This window comes from Protopterus annectens, chromosome 8.part0 (genome assembly GCF_019279795.1).
Source record: "Protopterus annectens isolate FY-2018-M chromosome 8.part0, PAN1.0, whole genome shotgun sequence".
Lineage (NCBI taxonomy): Eukaryota > Metazoa > Chordata > Ceratodontiformes > Protopteridae > Protopterus > Protopterus annectens.
In genome coordinates, this window is record NC_056741.1 from 1,384,632,812 (window position 1) to 1,384,645,525 (window position 12,714).

Genomic DNA, 12,714 nt, shown 5'->3' on the forward strand with positions numbered 1-12,714 from the left:
AAATCAGTGCCTGTTTAAGCCCCCTTGCGGGCACTTCTAATTCACAAATGCTTACTCTGGCAGAGGATTTTAATACTCATATGGGCGATCCAATCTCCTTGAATTGATTTACTCTCATTTGGAGAAAGAGAGTCTAGGGCAGGCCCCGGGTAGTGTCTCGGCAATGATGATTCTCTGCGGATGACTCAGACCATTTCAGACCAGCCAGGGGCTCCACTTTCACTGTAGAGATTCAGATGCTGAAGAATCCGTTCATCTGCCTCTCCACAGAGGAATTTTCAGCCTGAGAAGTGCCCACAGCCATGAGGAGAACAATTTCCGTGCAGGGACAAGATTTCAGATTCAAGAAAAACAGGACATTTTCTGCACTTACACAGCATAGGCCCTTGCTTCCTTTCAGTACTTGCACCTGTTGTGGATGGTAGGCTTGTGATGTTTTTACCGCTCAGTACTTTTACCTCTGGCCACATAGGCTTGGATAGATTTTACAGGGTGTAGACACTCATGCGCACCTATACAGGCCCCACTTGCAGATCCTGGGACTATGTCCAGGGGCCCTAAGGCAGTAGCCTGGGCCTCAGCAGGCCCTTCCTTCCTGAAAGGGCCAGGTGTAGAGATGGAAAAAGTTTACCTCACACTTACTCTCTCAACAGAGCTTCGACTGTCAGTTTTATATGATCCAATACCAAGAGTTTATGCTTGATCAGTTAACTAAAACTGTACTCTGATGACTCCTTAGATAAAATATGTTTTAGAAATGGTAAGCAACATCAACAGGTTATTAACAGTGTTCTTTAAAATTGCCCATGCTATGATGCACTGGAGCTTCATTTAGATCAATACATGGCTGGCACTGCAGAGTGATAAGAAGGCCATGGTTGAAAGAACAGGCCTTGCGGATCGCTTGTGTAAAGCTGTTAGATGCTCTATGGATTAAGACCAGTCCTATTTGGTACCTGTAATAGTAATGAAGAAAATGGAAGAAGGCAAAATCTGTACAAACAATTAAGGATTTCTTACCTGATTCAACCCCCAAGGGTTTTAGCAGAACTAGCCTTGAAATTGGTCCTTCAGACTCACCTCAAATCTCAAGCAGGAATAGGCTCTGGGGCGAAATCATCAGAGGAGGTTGCCTACGGGCGACTTGATGGCAGGAATAACCGAGCTGAGCGCCCGCTACTTACTACAGCAGGATCACAGTGACTTGGCTCTGACACACTTCTACCAAGAAACAAATAGCAACACCTTTAAGTAGGAAGTTAGCCATATTTTCAAAAAAAGGTGGCTATATCCACACTCAAGTCCAAAAGATCATTGTTTTCAGCCAGAGCAATAAAATACAGTGAGAAATTCAAACAAAATAAAATGCTAAGTTGTAGAATTGTTTTATTCCAGCAGAGTAGCGCTTTCGTAAAGGCTTCTTCAGACTCTTTAAACTAAAACTTTGAACATCCTTTTAAAACCAGCAAAAGCTTGTGATGGGTCTCTATATTCATCAAGCTGCAACTAATTTAAAAATACAGCCTTATTAACTCAGTTTCCATGAGATGTTACCTTGTTCAACTAAGGAAAATACTGATCCAAAAATTAAAAGTAAGAACTGAGATGGACAAGAAATAAACAGCATAAAAAACATATAAAAAGGCATACAAAAAATACTTAGGTGCCCCAAACCTTTGTTACTATTATATTAAACAATTGGGTATATCTCAGGCCTTGTCATATTTACTTATCTGTCTCAACGTTGCTTTGGAAATCGTACTGAACTTTCCAGGCAGTATATATCAAAAAAAGCCATTTCGGGCTTGGTTAGTATGCTTCATTACTTGTAATGCACATATTTACAAAGTGACTGGAGCCTATTTCAAATATTTGGGAGTTCATACTATCAGTAGACTCGTAAAACTTGATCCCAACAATTACAGGTGGTTTGAAAACTTGTGGCATCACATTAGTTAGGCTATTCTCGTGTAATCAAGGTTCGTAGTTTTTCAAAATTCTTATTTTCTACGAACTCTTAAGCCTTTTAAAATCCACAGCACAACAAAAGAGTATTTTTCCTTGCAGCGTGTGCAGTTAGTCAAATGCAAAACAAAGGAAAAACCACTATGCGTGCAAGTAGTGTTCATAAAATAAACATTGTGTCTGGCTAAAAAAAGCAGTTAGGCTTACAACGAAACATAGAGGCATGACGGGCACTGTGGCTGTCCATTAGTTCAGCATGGTCACCTGTCCGTTATTCAGCAGGACATTTGACATTTCAGAATGTGAGCACGTAGCTTTAAAAATGAGTTGGAAGAATGTTTCAGCGTAAGCGAAGCAACAGGCAACTCTGCTATATGAAACAGAGCAATATCTTAATAATTATGACTCTCGTACAGATCCACAATGGTGGAAATAAGCACACTAACTTAAGCAACCATTATTTGCACTTCCTGGTGTACATCCTTGATACCCAAGTTGAAATATAACATTGAAATCTTCAACTCTTATATGGTGAGCGGAGAAATATAAAGGAAGGAATACATAGAGAAAAGGGAAAATAGAATATTTTACTTTCTCTTCTGTTAATCGAATAGCATCCTGAGGGTATGTACATTAGTTTTATAAATGATGCTTTTCAATACTAAATATATATGTGCAAAAGATTCATTTCTTATGACAAATATTTAGTATAGAATGCCTACAATATCTGCAGGTATAGATAGGTCATACACCTTAATTCATATATTTGTGAAATGTACCTAACTAATAATGTGGAATTTGGAACAGTTATTGGAGATCTCTTTACCTAAGCAATCTTCTACTTTCAAAATAAACTGTTGGATTTTATCGTTCAGGCCTGGTGGTTTATCGGACGTAATCTGCAGATCCATCTTGTTTCTTGTTCTAAAGTTCTATTAATTAGATCACCACACCTCTGAATACTTCCTTTTTGTTGAATAACAGAACCAAAGGAATGACTGGTACCAGTTGAACTTTTATATCTGTAATCATTGGTTTTCTGTACCTACTCTAAGGTGATGCCGTGTATTTCAATACTCTCCTTAAATGATCTATTTGTTTTTCTATGTAGTAACTATTATCCTAACATTTAGCCACCATATATGACATTTTACTACAGTTGGTGTTAGTATTAAAATTATAATGCGTCCTGTGGTAGGTGCTCAAAACTAACGTTTCTTATTAATATAATACATTGATTGCAATGTCACAGGGTACTGTTTTTATTCACTGTCAACCCTGTTAACTAGTGGTGCAGAGATCATAGGATACTCTTCAGATTGGGAGGTTTTATAAGCTACTCCACGAGGTGTAGATAACAATCTCTTATATATCTAATTCAAATACTGATGTTTCTTCATAATGCTTTTCGCACAGGCTCATTTTACCTATAAAAAAAGTACAGGTTACTCTAAACTTCATTCCTAAGAGACAACCTGAGCTAGTGGTCATTTGCTTCGTATTATAAAAATATGGTTTCATATTACTTGTTCTTAAGGTCTCACTGTATGACTAACAGGTGTCTAATATTTCTTTTTCTTTGTAACCTCTCTCCAGAAATCTCTCTCCTTCTGTCCTCTGTTCCTGGAAACATAAGTTTCCATATTTGTGGATTCAATCACAAACCCCTAAATTGTCACTTTAGGCGTTTTTGAAATATGGCCGGGATCCTTGTCTATGCTTGTACTCTATTGTTTCTTTTAGCGTCTTATATAAATAGTTGTGTTGATCATACCATTTGATGTTCTAAATATTACGTCCAAAAATGGAAGATTGCTAACTGAAGTTTGCAGTAAATTTCAAGAGTCCAGTAATTGTTGCTCAGTGAAACAAAGTTTTAATAGGAGGTTCCTTAGCCATATAAAAAGGGTGATCACAGGCGACCAGTACATTTGCAGCATGTTCGATATTGAACTATTGAAGAGAAAAATAATATACCAATACTGGCCGCTGACTGATTTAGGCGGTAACTATTTTGCGCATGATATTGCCCATATACACGCCATCAACCTGTAGTAAATAGCTTGCCTAAATGCAAGACATTATTAGTTATATAGTCTCTAATAACTTGAGGGTCTGGTCAATCTCTATCAGTAAGTCTAAGATATGCTTTCAAATATTCAGTGATCAGTCTTTATTCCTAAGTATTGGGGATACTTTCATGAATGGCTAACCATCAAATGTACAAGAAAAATGTTGGTTCGTGTATTAATTGTTTGATATGGTCTAAAAAGAAATTGCTTACTATACTGTGGGATGCTGTACCATTAACACTTGGTCTACATGCCTCTCTAGATATTAAATGGTGCGAGGGTTCCTTATTTACACACTTGACCTGTGGCGGTCTAAATGGGTGAGTCTCTACCATGTTCTTATGGACTTTAGGAAGTCCTGTGAGCGGTATATAGTGGGATTGTTCACCTTTAGAGTATCATACAGCTTTCTGTATTTATGTCATACGATGGTACCAGTCCTTCTCTAAATTATTATGAAAACACTAAAGACCCGTATTATTTAAATTAACCTTAGTTACTTTTTGTATATGTAGTTATGTAAACATCTAAAACATTTATTTTGCGCACCAATGAGTATAGTCCCATAGCCCAACAACGGTCCTCTCAACACCTCTGCACTGGTCTTATTACAGGCACCATCATTTTCTCAATGAATTCTGAAAGCTTTACTTTGTTTGGATTAAATTCGTCCATGTTTGGATGGTTTATTCTCTTGATGACTTCTGCTATTTCATCTTCCCACTACATTTCCCCCAAATACCTCTATGGTAGTTCGGTGTGGAACATATGTACTATTTAGTGATGCTTGCTGCTTGGCTTCTGTGATTTGCCAAAAATCCGGCAGTAGCAAATTCCAGACACTTGTTTTGTTTCTGCATAATAATCTACTAGATACGTTAGGTTTTGTAGGTCAAAGCCTAGGCCTTTACTTAAGACTGTATTTCATATTCATTCGTTGCCCTACCAGATAAATTCATGATTAACATTTTTTGTCTCCCCATTTTCTTGATTGGCGAGGCCTAATTATTCCTGTTAAGTATTAGGCCTTTCCTTTTCTATCTCCCCCTAACATAAGACCTTCTTTTGTCCAAAAAGCGGTTCTGGGCTATGGGGAGGGCGGACATCATTTTGGAATTAAGCATGGCACTTTGGTCTAACTGCTGCTGCCCTGATACTGTACGTCTGTGGTGCAACCACAATGACTCTCACTACTCCACCGGACTTCTCTCCCATTCACCCAAGTATCTATGGGGGCTGGCCCAGGTCTCTGTCTCTATAGTTAGATTCTATGTGGATCAGGTCCTGTGCTGTTTCCAGCCATTGGAACTTCAGGACATCACTCTGTTTAATGCATTAGGAGGGTGAGTTTGTTAGGCAATCTATTTTCTGTGTTAATGTGTTTTGTTGATAACTATCTGGTTTGCCATGTGGAGTATAGTTAGTGGTATTCACAAACTTTCCCCTGTTACCCTGATGGTCTCTAAGGAATCATTTAATCAGGTGAAGTGAGTTCGGTGTCCATTTCCTAGGTAAGTATGAAAACATTATTATTTCTAAAGTCGTAAATCCTAGTAATTTTACTTTCTGGTCTAACATCGTTTCTCTAAAAATAACATCTTCTTTCTTAGTTCTCATACACTATTATTACTATATTTGCATTCAAAATCTTTAAACAAATTGTTAACAACAATCTCAATCTCCCTCTTCAGGTAGTGAAATTCAATCAAAAGTTTCATATAACTAAAACTCAACTCAAGGTTGGTTGCTGCCAACGTATATAGAAAGATCTGGCAGTGAAGTACCAGAGTGGCGTGCAGTACTCTGCCAACCCCGCGGTATGGTTGTATTTAAACATACTTCAAAATAATGTCTCTGAACTTGTGGTTTGATTAATTTAGTAACACAGTCTCTAATTCATATGTAAGTCTTTAGAAACATCCAAGTTAGTCATACCTAACTTTGAGTATCAGTTCCTCCATCTCACATTGGTTAAAGTCCATGAGTAGGTTTGTACTCCAGAACTGGTAAATCTGTCCAGGACACTTGAAGTGGTTCTAACACTCTCGGTACGTGGTTCAATGTTCGTACTTTCATTCATCATCACTCACTCTCACAAAAGCTCTGACAAAGTAAAGAAATGCGTCCCTTTCGTCAAAACTCAGAGCTGCTACGTGAACAGGGTAGGATACTCACCTTCAAAACACTGGTGAAACTCAGTCCAAAAGATGCGTGACTGTGGCAATAAAATGAAAGTAGAAATTCAAACAAAATAAATCCATGTAAGTTATGATTGTTTGTTTAAGCGAGTGGCGCTTTATGAGAAACTACTGGACTCTTACACAAACTAAAACTTTGAACATCTTTTACAAACCAACAAAACTTGTGATGGGGTCTCTATAATCACATGTTTCGCTTCATTTAAAAATACGTGCTTACATTAGCTCAGTTCATGAATATTGCACTTATTCAGCTAAAGAAAATCTGGTAAATTAAAAGTAAGAACTGAATAGTTCCAAAATAAACATACATAAACATACTGAAAACATACATAAAAATGCATCCGGTTTAAACATACATTATATTATACAATAAACAATTGAGTATATCTCAGAGCCTTGTCATATTTACTTATGTCTCTTGGTGCTTTAGAAAATAGTACTGAACTTTCAGGCAGTATATATCAAAAAGAAACCATTTCAGACTTGGTTGATATAACCCAAACTGCTTATAATGCACATATTTACAGTGTGACTTTAGATATTCTGACCTTTGCGGAAGTTCATACTATCCGTGGAACTAAGTAAAACAGTCCAACAATTACAGGTGGTTAAAACTTGTATCACATTAGTTGAGGCTATTCGTATAAATCAAAGTTAAACAGTTTTTCAAAATTACTATTTCTTGAACTCTGACATGCCCAAATAAGCACAACAAAGTATTTCATGCAGCATGCCTAGTTATTCTTGAATGCAAAACAAGAAGCGTACAATAACGTGTACTTACATTACCATAATGTTCATAATAAAACTGTTAATATTATTTAAAAAAAGCCGATTGGAAACACAACGAACGCCATAAGTACGCAGCGAGCTTTTCATAGCTGTCCATTAGTTTCATACTGTAGTCTCTTCAATCTCCGTTATTAAACAGGGACATTTGAGCATTTCAGAATGTGAGCATGTAACTTGCCACAAAATGTGGGGTGGAAGAATGCTTCAACAATGTGAAGCAACAAAACATATATGGAAACGGGCAATATCTTTAATAATTAACTTGACTCTCATTACAGATCCACAATGGTGGAAATAAGCACAACAAGCAACCATTAATTGCACTTTATAATTGTTACATCATGATACCCAAATTTAAAAATAAACATTGTGAAATGTTAAAATCTTATGTGGTGGAAAGCGAGAGAAATATAGGGAAGGAATACATGGGGGAAGGGAAAATGGAATGTTTTGGCACATATATTCTATTAATCCAGATGGCATCACAAGAATCCCACATTAGTTTTATAAACAGTACTTTTCAATACTAAATATATGTGTGCAAAGATTCATTTCTTGACAAATATTGAAATATGAAGTACCTATTATGTCTGAGTATCTAGATACATTCATCTACCATGGTCATAATATTTTGTGAGAGAAGAATGTACCTAACAATGTGGAATTGGAACAGTTAGTGGGAATCTCTTACCCTGCGTAATCTTCTTTTCAAAAATATGGCTTTGTTTTGGATTTTTGTCATTAAGGCCTGGTGGTTTATAGGACCTTAATCTTATGATCCATCTTGTTTCCTTGTTCTAGTTCTAATTAGATCACCACCTCTGAATCCTTCCTTACACGTTGAATTAGCACGAACTTAAAGAATGGCTGGTACCAGTTGAACTTTTATGTCTAATAGTACATTGGTTTCTGTACCTATAAAGATTGATGCATTGGCGACCTAATCCTCTCCTTAAATGATCTATTTTGTTTTCCTATATAGTATCCTAAACATTTAGCCATATATATGACATTTTTTACTTTCCCCAGGTTGGTGTTGAGTGTTAAAATTGTAAATCGTCCTGTAGTAAGTTACTCAAAACTGGTTTCATTAATATAAATACGCATTGATGTTTGTTGCTTAGTTTATTGGAAGCATTCTTCCACCCACATTTTTACAGCAAGTTCGTTCACGTTTCTGAGTAGTGTCAAGGCCCCACTTGCAGATCCTGAGACTATATCCCAGGGGCCTAAGGCAGTAGCCTCGACCTCAGCAAAAAACCCTATTCCTTCTGAAAGGGAATCCAGGTCCTTAGAGATGGGGAAAAAGTTTACACCTCTGCTACTCTCTCAGCTAGAGCTTTAAACTGTCAGTTTTATATGATCCAATACCAAGAGTTTATGCTTGATCAGTTAACTAAGAAGCTGTCCTCTGATGACTCCTTAGATAAGAAATATGTTTTAGAAATGGTAAATAACATCCAACAGGTTAGTAACCATTCTTTAAAATGTGGCTATGATGCACTGGAGGCTTCATTTAGATCAGCCATGACTGGCACAGTGATAAGAAGGCATGCATGGTTGAAAGAACAGGCCTTGCGGATCATGTTAAAGCAAAGCTGTTAGATGCTCCTATGGATAAGACCAGTCTATTTGGTACACCTGCTCAGCAAGTAATGAAGAAAATGGAAGAGAAGGCAAAATCTGTACAAACAGTTAAGGATTTCTTACAGGTTCAGCCCCCAAGGTTTAGCAGGAACTGGCCTGCCAAAATTGGTCCTTTCCAGACTCCTCAAAATCTCAGAGGCAGGAATAGGCTCTAGAGGCAGAAATCAATCCAGAGGAGGTGCCTACAGAGGCGACAGTGGCAAGGCAATAACCGAGGCACAGACACAACCACTGCCACTACAACAGGACAATCACAGTGACTTGGCTCTGACACACGCCTACCAGGGAACAAATAGCAGCACCTTTAGGCGGAAAGTTAGCCATATTTTCAAAAATTGGCACTATATCACAAAAGACAAGTGGATTTTGCAAACCATAGACCAAGGCTACAGGTTCCACTTCCACACCTTACCAGTAAAAAGAGGAATGCCAAACCTACCTCCAAATCAAAAACAGAAGCTCTAAAGCAGATAGCGGAATTAACAAAGATGAGAGCTGTGGAAAGAGTACCTATAACAGAACAGGGCAAAGGATTCTACTCCAGACTCTTCCTAGTACCAAGGAAAGAGAAAAGTTGGAGACCTATTCTCGACCTGTCCATCTTAAACACATACATCATTGTCCCAAAATTCAAAATGCTGACCCTACAGCAACTTCTTCCCATGCTGGGCAAGGAGTGTTGGCTGGTAACTCTAGATCTCAAGGAGGCATACCTGCACGTCCCCATACGACCAAATTGCAGAAGATACCTCAGATTTCTTGCAGGATCAGAGCATTATCAATTCTCAGCATTGCCCTTTGGCTTATCTACTGCCCAGAGTATTCACAAAATGCCTGGCATCAGTAATCGCTCACTGCAGGCTACAGGGAATCCAAATTTATCCATACCTGGACGACTGCCTGTTACAAGCGGACAACAAAAGCAAGCTGACAACAGATTTACAAAGAGTCATTTGCTTACTACAAGCCCTGGGATACACAGTCAATTTACAAAAGTCAAGACTGATACCATCCCAAACAAGAACATTCTTGGGTGCGGAATTGGACACAGTAAAACAAATGGCATTCCTAACGGCAGAAAAACAAAACAACTCCTCTTTACTTCTTGGCATTAACAAAGCAGAACAAACTAACAGCAAGAAAAGTACTGCAGGCCTTGGGCTTCATGGCATCATGCATAATCTTGGTCCCACATGCCAGACTGCATATGAGAAAGCTACAGTGGTACCTAAAGAATTTATGGTCTCAACACAGGCACAGCTTAGAAACCAAATCCCACTAATCCCATGCCTGAAACAGGAGTTCCTATGGTGGGCTCAAGCATGCCAGTCAAACCCAGGCTTACCCTTCCACAACATTCAAGCAAGCCAAACCATCACAACAGACGCCTCAGACCTAGGCTGGGGGGCGCACATGTTGGACAAATGCATACAAGGATTGTGGACTCAAGACCAGCTGCACCTGCACATAAACCAAAAAGAATTGCTGGCAGTAAAACTAGCAATCCAGAAATTCAGACCATTCCTCAAAGAAGGCCATTTAATGATAAGGACAGACAACACCACAGTTATGTGGTACATCAACAAACAGGGAGGCACTCATTCATACCCACTATGCAGAATGACTCTGGACCTTTGGAATATGGCTCTGAGCTACAACATCCAGTTACAGGCAATATTTGTGCCGGGAAAAGAAAACACCCTAGCAGACATGTTAAGCAGAACCACCTCGGATGCTCACGAATGGATGCTACACCCGGACATCTTCAAGGCCATCACAAAGAAATGGGGAATGCCACAAATAGACCTATTCGCATCTCCACTCAATCACCAGCTGAAAAAGTTTTGCACAAGGACATACCACCCACTTGCATGGAAGGTGGACTCTCTATCCTTCAGTTGGAAAGGCCTGACAGCATATGCATTTCCACCTCTTCCTTTGATGCACAAGGTACTACTGAAAATCAGAGAGGAATGCCCAAGGATAATCCTGATAGCTCCAAATTGGCCAAGACAACACTGGTACCCATTGCTGAGGAGCATGTCTCGGGGAGAATGTGGTCAATACCCTGATGCCTTTGATGTTAACTCAGAACAACTACAACATCATGCACCCAAACCTAAAAACCTTGCAACTGACTGCCTGGAACATCACATAGCAGCATCTAACCCAGACCTATCCCAAAGGGTTAAAGACATTATCCTTGAAGCACGCAGACCTTCAACAAGAAGGAACTATGCAGGAAAATGGAAAAGGTTTGTCATTTGGAGTGCTGAAAGAGGAAAAGATGCGTCTAACATAGATATTGCTAACATCCTGGAGTACTTGGCAGAGCTTCTACACACAGGCCTGTCCTATTCCTCCATCAAGATACATGCATCAGCTATTTCAGCAGAGTACAGCTTGATCCACCTGTCTTTTCGCATCCTCTACTCAGGCAGTTCCTCAGAGGGATCAAGAATGTAAAACCTCCTAGGAAACCACCATTGCCAGCATGGGACTTGAACTTTGTGCTAGAAAAATTAACACTCCCTCCATTTGAACCAGCAGCAACAGCAGATCTTCAACACCTATCATGGAAAACTGCTTTCCTACTGGCAATTACTTCAGCAAGGAGGGTTTGAACTACAGGCCTTAATGGCAGTACAACCCTTCCTAATCTTCCATCAAGATAGGGTGTCCATGAGAACTAATCCTACATTTATGCCTAAGGTGGTATCCAGAGTGTCTTTAAACCAGGCAATCCACCTACCTACCTTCTTTCCCAACCCACAGAACAGGGGAAAGACTGCTGCATACCTTGGATGTACATAGACAGTTACGCTACTACCTGGACAGAACCAAAGGTAACAGAAAAACTGACCAGCTTTTAGTAGCCTATGCAACAGGAAGGGAAGGAAAAGCAATTTCCAAACAGACAATCTCTAAATGGATAGGAAATTGCATAAGATTCTGTTACTCCTACCATGGAAAACCAATTCCACAGAACATAAGACCTCATTCTACAAGGGCAACAGCCACTACCACAGCTTTCTTACGAGGAGTGGCAACCAAGGACATTATTGAGGCGGCTACTTGGACCTCCGTGCATACATTTGCCAAGCATTATAATCTACCTCTATACTCTAGATCCCGAGCAGGGTTTGCCACTGCTGTACTGCAAGGGATCCTAACTACACCATAATTTTTTCTTCCTCCACCCCTAGTTTGGCTATGGTATTCAACCCATTTGTTATGACTGCAGATGCATCCTTGAAGGACGTAGTACAGTTTTGTACCTACCGTAAATGTAGATGTCCGAACAGGATAGCATCTGCAGTCAGGATTACCCACCCTCCTTCCCCTCTGTGGTACTCCTAGGGTATTTACCCTCCTAATAGCTAGCTAGGGGGGAGTCTCTTATGGTGTATTTGTTTGTATATATGTACATACATGCTTATTTGTTGTGTTTGCCTTCTACTTTTTTGGAAACATTGGCATTTATCCAAAATTTAGCTTTCCAAGAGGGCAACTGGCATCTGGGGCAAGAAACACTGAGGAAAATGGCGTCGGCTGATGCCTTTATACCCGAAGACCAGCAGAGATGACGTCGGGTGAAGTGCTACATCAGCCGAAGCCGGACCCAGACTTTGGAATCCGGCTGACCGAAGGGCTGCCTGACGACAGGACAACCCCATTTGTTATGACTACAGATGCTATCCTGTTCGGACATCTACATTTATGGTAGGTACAAAACTGTACTTTCTCAAAAAGATGGATGATAAAGCTAAATCTATGCAAACTGTTAACTATTTCTTACAAGTCCAGCCTTCAAGATTTAGTAGGTATTGGCCCTCTAAGAATTGGTCCTTTCCTGCCCCTTCCAGGTCTTCTCAAACCAAACCCAGACAGCAGAAACCCCAGGTTTCATTCCCAGGGTACTCCCAAGACTAAGCAAGTGGGATGCTTCCGGATCCAAATCTGGGAGTAATAAGACCCCCCCCCCCCCATGGAAAACTGTCTCAGTGATTTGCTCTTAAAACTTCCAAGCACTTCTC

General features: G+C 39.6%; 1 protein-coding gene across 1 annotated transcript in view; it reads left to right on the forward strand.

Moving 5' to 3' along the window:
• Window positions 1–12,714, forward strand: part of SIK3 (SIK family kinase 3) — a gene marked incomplete in the record, with an annotated part of 4,425,276 nt that overhangs the window by 1,794,757 nt on the left and 2,617,805 nt on the right.